The following is a 13,116-nucleotide window of genomic DNA, read 5'->3' as shown; positions in this document are numbered from 1 at the left end:
CAGATTTTGATGCCTTTATTCAATATATCTGTCTTTATTCAATTATATCTGTTCTGAGAACTAAAAGCTAGTATGACTAAAGGTACTGGGTAATTTTCCAGAGGATTCAGGTACAATTTTATTCTTACTTATAAAATACTAACTCTAAAGTTTCATTATAAAAAAAATACTAATTCTTACATAGGAATACTTTGGGCCTCTCTGTAGTAGAAGAGACATGGCCCCAGAAACTTCACAGGTAGAAAAAAATTAAGAGGCAATAAATGTAACCCACAATATGTTTGCAGGTTGAGAGAAGATCTCTGTAGTGGGACAATCCATTTGAAATGTGAGAAGAATTAAAATGAGACCTTACCTCAAAAGAAAATAAGCTTAGACAAATATTTTGAAGGCTGAAAATTTAAATGATAGTTGTGTATCACAGTCCAAAAAAAGACTGAAGTAATGTGTAAACATGCAAACAGAAGCCTGAAGCTCTAACACTACAGAAAGGAAAAAACTCTTAAAATAGAAGGGGTGTTTAGCAAGCTTATTCTACATACACCTTTGTGAAGGAGCAGACTGAGAGGCTGGACTGCTCCTAAAGAAGACACTCAACCTCCACGCTCTGTCTGCAGCCCATGCACCAGAGTAGCTAATCTTTACCCACTTGAAATTAAGATTGAGTCTGGATACAGTTTTCTAGTGCTCTCAAAAGGACTCACCATTGGACAAGAGGAAAGTTTAAACAGGCTCTTTATTTTTTCCCAACTGTGTTACCTCAACAGTATTCCCATCAGATGATTTCAAGTCCATTTCCTTATAAAAAAAGAGACAGCTACATCAATTTTTCCACTGCGGAAAGAAGGAATGAAACTCAAGAAGTGGGCTGGCCTGGAGAAAGTCAACATCATAAACCTACACTTTGAAAAGGCTTTATTCTCACCTCTTGGAGGTTTGCTGCAGTCCTTTAATGCCACAGAGCAATTCCTCAGAAAATACCATGTAACATAGTTCCCAATAACATAGTTCAGAAGTTAGTCTTTCCCTTCACTTCATCAGCTGGATGCAAAAATTAAACTAACAAGAACAGGGAAGACTTTTAAAGTATTTTTTCCTTAAAAAGACTGTTTCTTCCAGAAAAACTTTAAGGCAGTACACTTGTGTTTTAAAGTTCTATTTCCATAGATGGAATAGCTTTCATAAAGTCTCTTAGTTCAAATCAAGTGAACTGCACAAGTCTGATACCTCCTTTAGGAAGTCTTCACCTGATCACATTTTAATTTGCACCAAATGTTTCTGTGTCTACCTCCATACAACTCATCCTGGACAGAACTTTCTCATAGTAAGTTGTCCTTTTAGCTAGATCTGCAGCCAAGGTTCTTTCAAAGCACTGAAAATGGAAGAATATTGGGCCTGTATGGAAACATAACAGGAACTGACTATGCTTCTAAACTAGTTTTCAAAGTAGCTTCTCTATGGAAGTATTTCCAATAACAAACTAGAGCAAATTTCCATTTTGCAATTTTAAGAGCCTGTCACTGTGGTCTTAACAGACATGCAATAGCACCAAGTATTCACATAACATAAAACCCAAACCCTTTTAGAAGGACAACATACTTCATTGTGCTGCACTGAAAGAAATGGTACCTATTAGGAACTAAAATTACCCTGGAAGTAGAAAAACCACCATTTGTCCCATAGAACTGTTATGTGTTGTTTGGTGTTGTTTTTTTTTTACAAAAAGTGTGAAGCCACTTTTGAATTTTCAAGGTAGCATATCCAACACAGATCATAAAACATGTCCTTTGGGTTTTGAAACACCATGAGCAATCCACTTCGAGTGTTTTAAACTGACTAGTCTCCCATTATCTAATTTCTATTGAGTAATGTCGTATTTATAGGCTTCAGGGTTATTTTATTGTCATCAGTAACAACTGTTTGTTGCTTCCACTACTTCCTTACCTCAGATTTATAGTGCCCTTTCACTCTCAAGAAGAACAAAAAATCCACAACAAAAACAACCCAATCCCAGACTTCCACAGCATGGTGAAGGATTTAGCAAAACAGCCTTTATAAGCACCTTGCAAAATCATAAGTCTAAGCAGCAGCAACGACAATGCTAAACATTACACTCAAATTAGAGCATGAAAAGATTTATTTTAGAATTAGTCACTGCTAAACAGTTTAATAGAAGATAGGATCCTTACCCTTACAAGTGATTAAAAAAAAAAAGAGAGAGAAAAAAAAACCACAAGGAAAAAACCCACAACTCCTTTACTGAGTCACAGTGGCAGCAAGAGATGTTAATCCTCTTCATTCTACCTTCCTTCTATGTTCTGAGAGGTTATTTTCACACCCTCTTGCTGCTACACAGCCTTGTTCCAAGGAACCTCAGGGAAAAGGATCCCTAATGACTTCCAGATATTTCTGAAAAATGGACCTTAAGCTACACCAAAACTGGAATTAAAAGTTAATAGAGCCCAAGCATCATTGCCTTCCCACCATGTCTTACAGCAGTTGGGAACATCTGGTTAAGTACAACAGCAAATGCTGCACAAACACCCTTGTCCTGGTGGAAACCAGTTTTACTATTGAGTGAAGATAATGCTTTGTTAGGAGAAGCAGAGATTCACGTGGAATGTAGGAGGAATGACAATACCACAGGAAGGTTTGCCTCAGCTACATACAAGAATATACACCCAAGCCCCTTACCTGCACATTTCAAGGACACAGTGACAAACCATGTATTTTCCAAATGCTTAGTAATATTTCAGATATATTAAATACTGTTTGGAAGCACTTTGCTTATATACACAACAATTAGAATGAAGCCACAGTCATTGAGAAGGAAACAGAGAGAAAAGAAAGGTACTTGGTCCAAGTAAGAATTGTGACATGCATTTCCACCTTACTCTGGGGCAGGCAGAAAGCTGGGTTAATTCTGGGGTTGCCATAACTACATTCTTCCTGTAACAACTTCAACACAATTTTGCACAGTCATGGGGTACCATGCACCCCTTCACACCACACACCTTCAATGTCGCAAAAGACAGGTAGGATTCACCACCTCTGCTTTTCATACTGCTGCGTTCAACTGCCCTATGAATGGGAAGTCTAGAAAACAGGACAAACTCAAGCAGGACAAAATCATATTAGAAGGGGCTGCCCTTCTCTCTGCTGCCTTCAAGATATGAACAAACCCTCCTGAAATAGCCAACTTAGCAGCTAGTGAACTTATCTTTGTGTCCCCCTTCTCCCTACTGGACTGTGTATGTTATGGAGTAACATCTCTGACCCTTCTGTTCCTGAATCTTTCCTGACCAAAGACATAGGAAAACCTCACAGAATAACCGGCTTCTGAATTCACAACTTCATTACCAACATAGAAGAGCAGAAAAGGCCCTTACCACATCAGGGCAGTCCATTTCACATCAAACATAAAGAATACAGATACATAAGTATCTGAATTAATACAATTCCCTGCTTGCAACAGGAAGAACTTCCACCTTCCCACTCACCTACTCACTAAGCTCCTCCCTTTTCCTTCCTTTCTTGATGAGGAGCTCACCTGGTTGCAGTTAGCAGCTCCCTGAGTCAATTTACTAATTCAGCAGAAAACAAAGAAGCAAAGGCAGGTAAAAGAGAGGCACAATGTGTTGTTGCATTAACTCAGCTGTGTTGCCTCTCTGCCTGATAAATGACAACTCACATAACCTAACTGGAAAAAGCCAGACCAAGGAACTGTTCCCATACTTAATTGTTAAAAAATTAGGCTTGGGTTTAGTGGATCACTACGGACTTGAAGCTTTCTTTTCTCTGTTGCTTACTCCCACAATGTAATAGGAGGATTATCCAAGGATATGTGCACAACATAGAATTAAACAGCACTGATCTTTTCGATTTTTCCTTCACTTGGAGAGCTTCCCATGAAGGATAAACTGCAGTGGCAGGATTCCTTTCTGTTTCAAGTGGAATAAGTCTATCCAAGAGAGCTACTTAAAACTGGAACATAAGACTGTGAGACACTGATGAGAAACTAAAGTGGAGGACTGACCCAAAGGAGATGGACCCCTTACCCAAGTAGAAAACAGAAGGCAGGTCTGCCAGTTTTCCACTGCTTTCCCCACTTCTCTGTATTCCCTTAATAAAATCTCTTTGGGCTCTGACCACATTCAACTATGAAGATTAACTAGCACTGTCAGGTTGGCTTGTGGGAAGAAGAAAAAAATTGCATTAAATTACTGGTTTAGGGACAGGTCTGAGACTTGGAAGAATTTTTTGGAGTTACTTAAAAAGTTACTTAAGGCCCCTATTTGCCTTTGGCAATTTTTACAAGATAAAAACTACTTTAGTGCTCCACAACATGCCTGAATACCAAGTGGTTCAGCAAGTTTTCCATTTTTCTATTGTCACATTTTCAGCCTTCAGTGAGCAGGACACAATAGGGGCCAGATATGAAGAGCACAAACACAACTGTACAGTCAGGCTCTTCTAGAATCATCCCAATCTGCTGGGCAATGGTTCCAGAGAAGTCAATAATGGGCAAGTTCCTATTCATGCTGCCCTACAGCTATGGAGCATTGAGCAGCCCCTTGCATTCAGGTAAACATTAGTCTGCCTACAGATGAATTATACATTGTTTTCTGACAGTAATTAATAATATAAAGGACAGGATGCTGGTGCCTCTCAGGCTCCAGCTTCTCTGGTTTTTGACGAAGTCTGATCTTATAATTATCTTTCCATCTAGCATCACTCTGCTCTGTTTCACACTGGATCTTTCAGCCTGCTAAGAGTGAACCAGGGGGTCCCATGAGACCCGTATTTCTGACTGCAGGACTCCCTCCCTTTTCTCACCTGGGTCTGCAGGTCAAGTTTTAACCACCAATATGGAGAAGATGCTGTCATCACTGTGGACAGCTCTTCAGCAAGCATTTATGCTGACATGCCTGTAACAGATTGGTAGATTTCTTGCATAATGCTCAGAAAGAATAACAGTAATTTTTTTAATTTATTTTTTCACTTGTAGTTTACTGAACACTGGTGCACCCCTAGACTTGAGGTTCTGTGATAATAGCAGCAGCTGTCACTGAAGACTGGAGGTGCAAGATCATGTGTTAAATCTTGGTTAAGTACATTGCAAGGCAAAGAGATTTTGTTAGATGGAGTTCAGTAAGTGGCAGATCCATTTCTTGGAAGTCACATGTGTAAAGAAATTGAGCAAAGAATCTGCAGCCTCCAAATGAAGAGTGACCTGTTTGTAAGGATGAAACAACTACAGAGGCTTCCAGAGTTCTGGTATGGGAGAATAACAAATCTGTTACAGCTCATCCATAATTGTACTGGTTACACTTTCCTCAAATTCTTTACAGCAAGAAAATGGCAACCTCTCAGGTTAGCCAACAATCATGAGAATCTCCATCTATCATTCCATGTATCATTCCTTATTTGTTAAAGCTGACTGTCAAAGATTTATGCAATATCTAGGATGACTCATTACTTGTTTTCCAAAGGTTTCTAACGACATTCATTGTTTGAGAAAAAGAGCCTATGAACAATCTTCATCTACATGAACTACAATCAAAAACAATGCAGTTAGTAGTAAAAGGATGAAAGTGCTATAGTAAGACACATCTCTCATAGAACACAAGATTACACCAACCACAACACCATTTGCACCTAAAACACCTATGCAACATAATGCAGTTCAATTCAGTGCACACACAAATCTAAAAGTGGTTAATCACATTCATCTGTTCACTCAAAATGAAATGACCTGTGACTAACACAGATGAAACTGAGTAAAATTATTTGTAGTGCAATATGCACATCTATTTTGGCTGCACTCAGTTCTAGCTGGTTAGGAAGCAAGGACAACAAGGAAAATAGGACCCTTTCTTATGCTCAGCAAGGCTGAAAGCTCAGCAACCTTTGCACACACAGTGAGAAATTATTTTGCCTAAAGACAAATTGTTCAATATTTTGCAAATACTGTTTTGCTCCCTGAAGAACAGTTATTTGGTCTGATATATTCCCAGGATCTCCAGGGAACCACACAGAAACAAAGGTGCAGATAAAGAAAGACAGAACAATAATGAAGTCAGATGTCCTGGAGTACTGATAATGTACTTTCAAGTCACAAAGTAACTACATCTAATGGCATTTTGCTTAGTAGAGATATATACAGTTTAGAAGTAGAAAATTGGAAATGTCTGTGCAAAAGCCAAAAAAGCAGTAACAATTTATACCATCTGAAGGTGTGGCCATATCCTCATTAAAGATGTCAGGTAAAGGCTGCCAGATACACTTCCTAGAGGTAGATAGTTCAGGAAGAGGAACAGACATCAATAGCTATAAAGGCCAAATTCCTCCTGAACACACATCAGCATCAATGTTGGACAGTGCCATACATGGAATCCATATCCCTAGCTAGTCACAGACTTTGATGCTGGGGATACTAGTGACTAACTGAGACTCTGTGATTAAAATATTATGCTTTTTTGCTGGTAGGAATTAAGCAAGAAAGAAGGTTCCCAGTCTCATTATAACACACAGAAAGTATCATTTGATGCCACATATGCTGATCACATAAAGTAGCCCCAGGAAGCAACCACAGACCCCATGACAAATCCGTGTCATGCCAGAGATGAGGCCTAGAGCTGTAGTGAACAAATTGCCAAAAGGTCTGGAGAATAGTGACCTCACGTCTCTTCAAACTGCATATCCATAAGTGTAGATGCAAAGAGAGGTGATGGGTTGAGTTTTGCACCAACATCAACATGTGTTCAAGCAGGAACAAGCAAGCAGGACAGATGACTGCAGCTATGGAAGAGCACTTCTTTCTAAGGCCAGGAACAGAAAGAAATGTCCTAGAGCATCTAAGCTGGATAAGCCATTTCCACTCTTCTGAATAAAACACAGCAAAACTGACGGGCTCTCTAGGGAAACTGAGCATATAGAATGAGTACCAGCCAATAGTACATGTTTATAAGTAACAGCCTGATTCAGCCAAAGAATTCATTTTGGATATTTTTATTGTTTAAATGGGGAAGAGTGAAGCCACTGGCAGCCTGCCATTGTAATGTAATATCTTGGCAGGAAAACACTTTGTGTTATATCACAACCACATGGTGGTGGAAAAGAATTTTTTTTCTATTCAGTTCCTGTAATAGTGCATCCCCATTTTTAACACGGCCTTTCTGGAGAATATGTTTGCTTCTCAGTTCTATCAAAAGAGTTATTATTACACTTTTACAACTACTAATGGCAAACCTTAAAAACGCTACAGTTTCAAAGGTACAATTATCTCTTCTATTTTGAAAAGGTAAATGAGCACACTGATGGAATATAAATTCTTTGATGTTAACCCTGGTTTCCCATTGGAAGACATTCCTTCTTTGTTTTTTTTTGTTTCCCCAATATATGAGAATACTGTCCAATTTGGCTACAACTAAATGAGGTCTGACATTGTTTGGGAACAGTGAGAAGAGGAAGAATTGTGGGAAACGGTTGCTTGCATTTCCCTCTTCACCAGCTCAACAGCAACAATAAATAGATTCCCTTGCATGCTTTCCTATTGCCAGTGGAAATGCAAAGCAAGTTGGTGCTATAAAAAACAGTTTTTTTCACACATTCTTAGGACAGGCACCTACTCTGGTCCAGCTGACTTTCTCCCTCTACATGCCTGGGAATCAGCAGATTCCAAAAATGAATTCAAACCTTTTAAATTTGGAAGTCTGCAGGCTTTGACTTTCCTGTTGGGATATGTCTGTTATCAGCATGAGACTTCAAATGAGTTTTTGGTGTATGCATACTGCACAGAACCAAGCATGTGTTACTATGCTACTCATGTTCCCATCTTTTGCAGTCTTCTATCTTTGAAACACAAAAATGAATAAAAGCAAACAGAATTTCTTTTCCATTAACAGCAATCCAAACAGCACCAAAACCATCTCTGCAATCACTTTCTTTTTGCCAAGGAGGCTGAAATACAAGATAAAACACAAAGGAACTTATCTAACAAAGCTTTCTCCAGCACAGCAGATACATTTCCATTAAGGGTTCCTGAGGCTGATCTGTGCAGAATCCTAGTTCAGAACACGTGAAACCCCTGCAGTTTGCTCTTGCTGAGACAACTCTGCTTTTACTCTCACAGGAATGCATAAAGCATTGGCTGGGTACTGGATTCTGCTTCTTCACTGAAGTTCTTTGGCCCACTATGGCTTCACTGAAGTGCAATAATAAATTCAATATGCATTTATTCAAAATGAATACTTTCATACACTTGAATGTGAACACCTATGCAGTTAAACAGGTAGGATGGTTTTTGGTATGTTTCTGACCCAGGTAAAACAGTATTTGCACCTACAACCCCAAAGTGTGTGGTAGAGTCATGACATTCCAGGAGCTGACCCAACCTGGCAGTTCTTACACGAGTGGGGGCCCAGGCAGTTTCTAAGTGGAATCATATGCTGTTCTGTGCCAGAAAACCTCAATGCCTTGATAGTTTCATAATTTCTAACATGTTTAATTTAGTCGGAAATATGTAAGCTGAGCAATTCCCATTGATTTCAGCTACGCACTGATGTAAAGAACTAATTGTACTCCATAAGTGAAAGGAACTGAATCTGGCCTACATTTGAATTTGCCCCAAGTCCTTCATTATATTGTTATGATCTGGTTGCCTTCAAACACTAGATAAACAACAGAAGTACTGAACCCTGGAATGAAAGCTCACAGGGAGAAGTTTGTGAGAAAATTATAGAAAATTCGACTGCTGTAACTTGTGAGATGGCAGTGCTGAGGTTTCTGCTCTCACTTCCTGAGCATTACCAGGGCATGTACAAATAAAAGACTATTTCAACAAACGGTCCATAACTTGCCTACATGTTAGAATTCAGTTTTTTATACTTTCATATACCTTTATTGGACTTCTTGGTTTCTTTTTATGTTGGGGAGAATATGAATATTATAAAAGAGTATTTGCAGCAAAATATCCTCAAGAATTCTTTACGTTACTATCAGCTCTTTTAGACACTTAGACTAAACCTGTCTTTAGGGGTTTTCCTTTTTAATAATGTTCATATCTCTTGATAAAGTCCTTCACACTTCAGCCAGAGAAACCACATTTTGCTCATATGATGCAATTCTGACTGACAGCATAGTTTGCAGTCTTTAAAAATGTTCATATGCAGTAGTGAAAACATGGCATGCTTGCAGCACTTTGGAATCTAAATTCCAAGTCTCTCTAACTTCCTGTCTAAACTTCCATAGTAAGCAGTAATCAGAAAGATCTACTGTGAGCGAGAGTGAGTTTTGCAGGATCCAATGAGACAAAAGAAAAGGGTTTTATCTTCTGATTACCCAGAGCAGAATTGCAGAACAATGCAGCCTCAAAGCAACAAATCTGAATTGGTCATGGTATAGCTCAATGGAGAAAAAATAGATACTGAAAAGAAACTGAGAGATTAAAGAAAGACTTGACTAATTTACTAATTTTGTTAATATGGAAATTATGAAAAAAAACCAAATGCCTGCAAGAAGAAATTAATAAAATTCACCCAGATTTACAGTTTGAATTTGTTTTTGTCTTTCCTCTTACATGTAATCTGAAAGAGAGCTCAAGCTGCCCAAAAAGCATCATTGTTCCATTGACACAGAAGTCTGCCATTCTGAGTCATGAATCTTATCTCTGTCAGTGAATGGTATGCCAACAGTAAAGGGGCCAAGAACACAGATAACTTCTACCTTAACTATTAGCCTTACCTTCAAGCAAGTATCCCTAGAGTAAAGCTTTGTATTCTGCAGACACTATTGCCAGGTCTTTCTCAACCTTTGTTTGCAAGTCAACTATAAATGACATTGAGAGTTTGCAGCTGTTCCCCTTGAGATTAGTGCTTAAACTTTGCTGCCTTTAGAAGTGTTGTGGTATGTGGGAGCACTCCAAAATGGCTACAACAATAGGGCAGCTTGTGACTCCCACTACAGACCCCTGGAGAGATAAACAGAAGTCTCTGGTCAGGTCTCAGATATAAAGTGAAATCAAAATCCACCTCATTCCAGAGATCACCAAATCAAGACACAGCCACTTGAAATGTTCATGTGCACACAGGCCCAGAGAGGTGAACAAGCCTGGAGACACTGCAAGTTGCAAGTCAGCATGTCTGTCTTGACAAGAGACTAGACAAATTTGTGCTAAGCCAACTTGTACTATGCCTAAGAGCAACTAACCCTCTCCTTGTGCTCATTACATTCTCTCTCCTCTTTTTGTGAAATGATCACTCTGACCTGCAGAAAAATGTTTAATTATGACTCAATGTCATGGTCACAGCATTAAATATTTTTCAAAGACAACTTACAAACTGAGAACAAAAAAAAAAATTTAAAATGAAAAGAAAAAGCCCTGTTACCTAAGAGCCTATCGAAATTCTTTAAGTCTCTGGGCATGCATTATGTATTCACCAAGTTTGCTGCTGGTGATGTAAGTTAGAAATTCTCCTGCTGGTTTTGATTACAGCTGCAGAGTCACAGATTTGAACACCAGTAGACAATCATTTTTTTCTGAGCCTGCACATAAATATAAAACGTTTCCTTTTCCTTATCACATAAACCTTCCACTATGATTACTTCAAAATTAATTCCTGTTTTCTTCAGATTTTCTGCACTTATCATTTTACAATTAACAAAATGTATTCCATCCAACAAAGCTCTGTTATTTGCATATTCAAAGGTCACCATACGGGTTAAAATTATTTAACTATGAAAGAGATGATAATTTCACAATCTTTTTACACACAGATAAAATAGAAAATTACCTCTGGGTTTTTCATCTGCACATTTACAGACACATGATAAAGAGTTTTACGATAACGGTATAAGCAGCATAATGAACTTTCAATTAGGCTGTGACAGCTCTTTCCTCTAGTCTTTGCATTGTTGTTTTATTATTTAAAACAGTCATCTCTTTAAGGGAGCAATAAAGAATTTTATTTTCTACACCCATACTTGGGAACCAAAATGGCAGCTTATCCCCAGAGTGCTGCTGCAGTGTGTCTGATGGCAGGCATGCCCTACTTGGCATGCAAGTGCTCCTTGTCAAGCAGGGTGGGAAAGGGGGGATAGAATAAGATATAAGTAGATCAAGAGAACATCAGGTTTTATGGGTGTCCCTAGCACTGAGCAGTCCAGATCATCAGATTAGAGCAGTGATAAATAGGAAAGAAAAGTCCTTTATATTGCTGTAACACTCTTGTGGGTTTTTTTACTTTATTTCATATTGTCTTTGTACAAACACAACAGAAATTCTTCTGGATGTGATACCAAAATTATTCCTGGAAAAAGTAATACTGAATTCCTGTGAGAAGGTAACAAAGTGAAATTCTGCCTCCCATCTAAGAATTTCTTGACATACCTCACAGAAAATTATATTCCTTGGCACGACACTTCACCCACCTCAGATAAACCAATGCAACTAAGCTATTTATGAGTCCAACCCATTCCAAATGTACACTTTTCTGAGTTAGCACCATGGCCACAAACCAATCCTAAGATTCTAAGAGGTTGCTCTTACAATCAACAAATAGAGGACAAATATTTCTTAATGTTATGAACTACACCAAAGTCAGTTGCTGTGACTACTTTCTATTTGTGCTGAAAGCCAGAAATGTCCAACTAATATTTTGGATTTTGTCCCCAGCTATCTGAGCTTTTAAACCACAGATCAGTCGATTGCAACAAAGCAATTTCTGTATTTGTAGATGTCTGATCAAAGCCTGCTACTGCAACTTGAAAAGTCCTAGAGATGCAGCACTAAAAAAAAAATATAAATCATGTAAATTTCATTAAAAATAAGATTCTACAAACCTCCAGAAATTGACATCACTTATTGAAAATCGTGTAATTTTATGTCTCAGCTGACTGCAGCCCTTTCCAGTCATCTCATGTAACAATATTTCATGCCAACAGTAAATCTTTTACAAATGCAACAATTTTGAAGGGCGTAATCAGTAGGTCACGCAAAACAGCAGACAACTTACTTCTGTCTCAAGCAGTCTGAACAGAAAAGAAAGGTCAGAAACATATGTAGACAAAGGAATGCTTCTGTGAAAGTCACAATAGCATAAGACTACAATGGATCTAGAATAGCTGTTGAGCTACTCCACTATCAAAGATTTTACACTCCTTGACATGTGTCTTCTTCACCTTCATTTGCCATGAATTCCATCTGTCCTGTAACTTGGACAGTTCAACAGGTTATGCAGTGAAAACAACCTTACAATACCCTGTTCTGAGACACCTCAAAAGATCTCTGAATCTTCTCAGATTCATTTTCTTTTATTTTTGTCTCAGTTGTAGATTGGCTTATAGGAGGAGTTGAGGAGGCAAATGCAAGTCACAATGATTACTATCGTACCTGTACAGATTACAGTTAAATGCTGTTGCCTGCATAGTAACGGCCTCCTCCAAAAAAGATTTAAATTAGTAATACAAAACACACAGAATTAGAATGCAATTTTTCAAGACTTCTACTACAGGAAATACAACCACATTCCTTCATGGCTTGACATGAGAACCCCAAAGACAATTTTACAATAGCAAAACCTAATGCCATGCATTTAGCAGGCTATTTAGGGAGACAGTAAGAATTTAGAAGTCGGCTATAGATAAGGCTGTGTAAGAAGTGACTAAAGATTGACCTAAGTCTTAAGATGAACTGAAACTTTTTAGAAGTTGATAAAAATGAGAAACCTGGAAAAGTGCATTTATCTTCCTTTTTTCATCTGGAAGTGGTTGTCTGAGAAGCACTACAAAAGACTTCAATTTTTATTTCATGTCAAAGAAGGCATGTTTTGGAGAACTGGAAGACTTGGGGCAAGATTAAATTGCCATTGTAGTCTGATAGAGTACTGTATTTATTGTACAGGTGAGAAGTTTACTTGGACTGACCCTTTACAGAGCTTGATACAACACTGAAGCTGAAAATAACAATGTTAAAATGTCTGAATATAATAAATCTTTCCATCTTTCTGTTAGTATTACACATAGGACAAAATTCAGTCTAACTAAGTTCTTGTACACATGATCTACAGGAACTACAGAACTGCCAAGTTTTTTCAGCAATTCATCCTGAAATCCTGC

This window comes from Chaetura pelagica, unplaced genomic scaffold (genome assembly GCF_000747805.2).
Source record: "Chaetura pelagica isolate M959 unplaced genomic scaffold, ChaPel_1.0 scaffold112, whole genome shotgun sequence".
NCBI classification, from domain to species: domain Eukaryota; kingdom Metazoa; phylum Chordata; class Aves; order Apodiformes; family Apodidae; genus Chaetura; species Chaetura pelagica.
Note: the sequence above shows the minus strand (reverse complement) of the source record.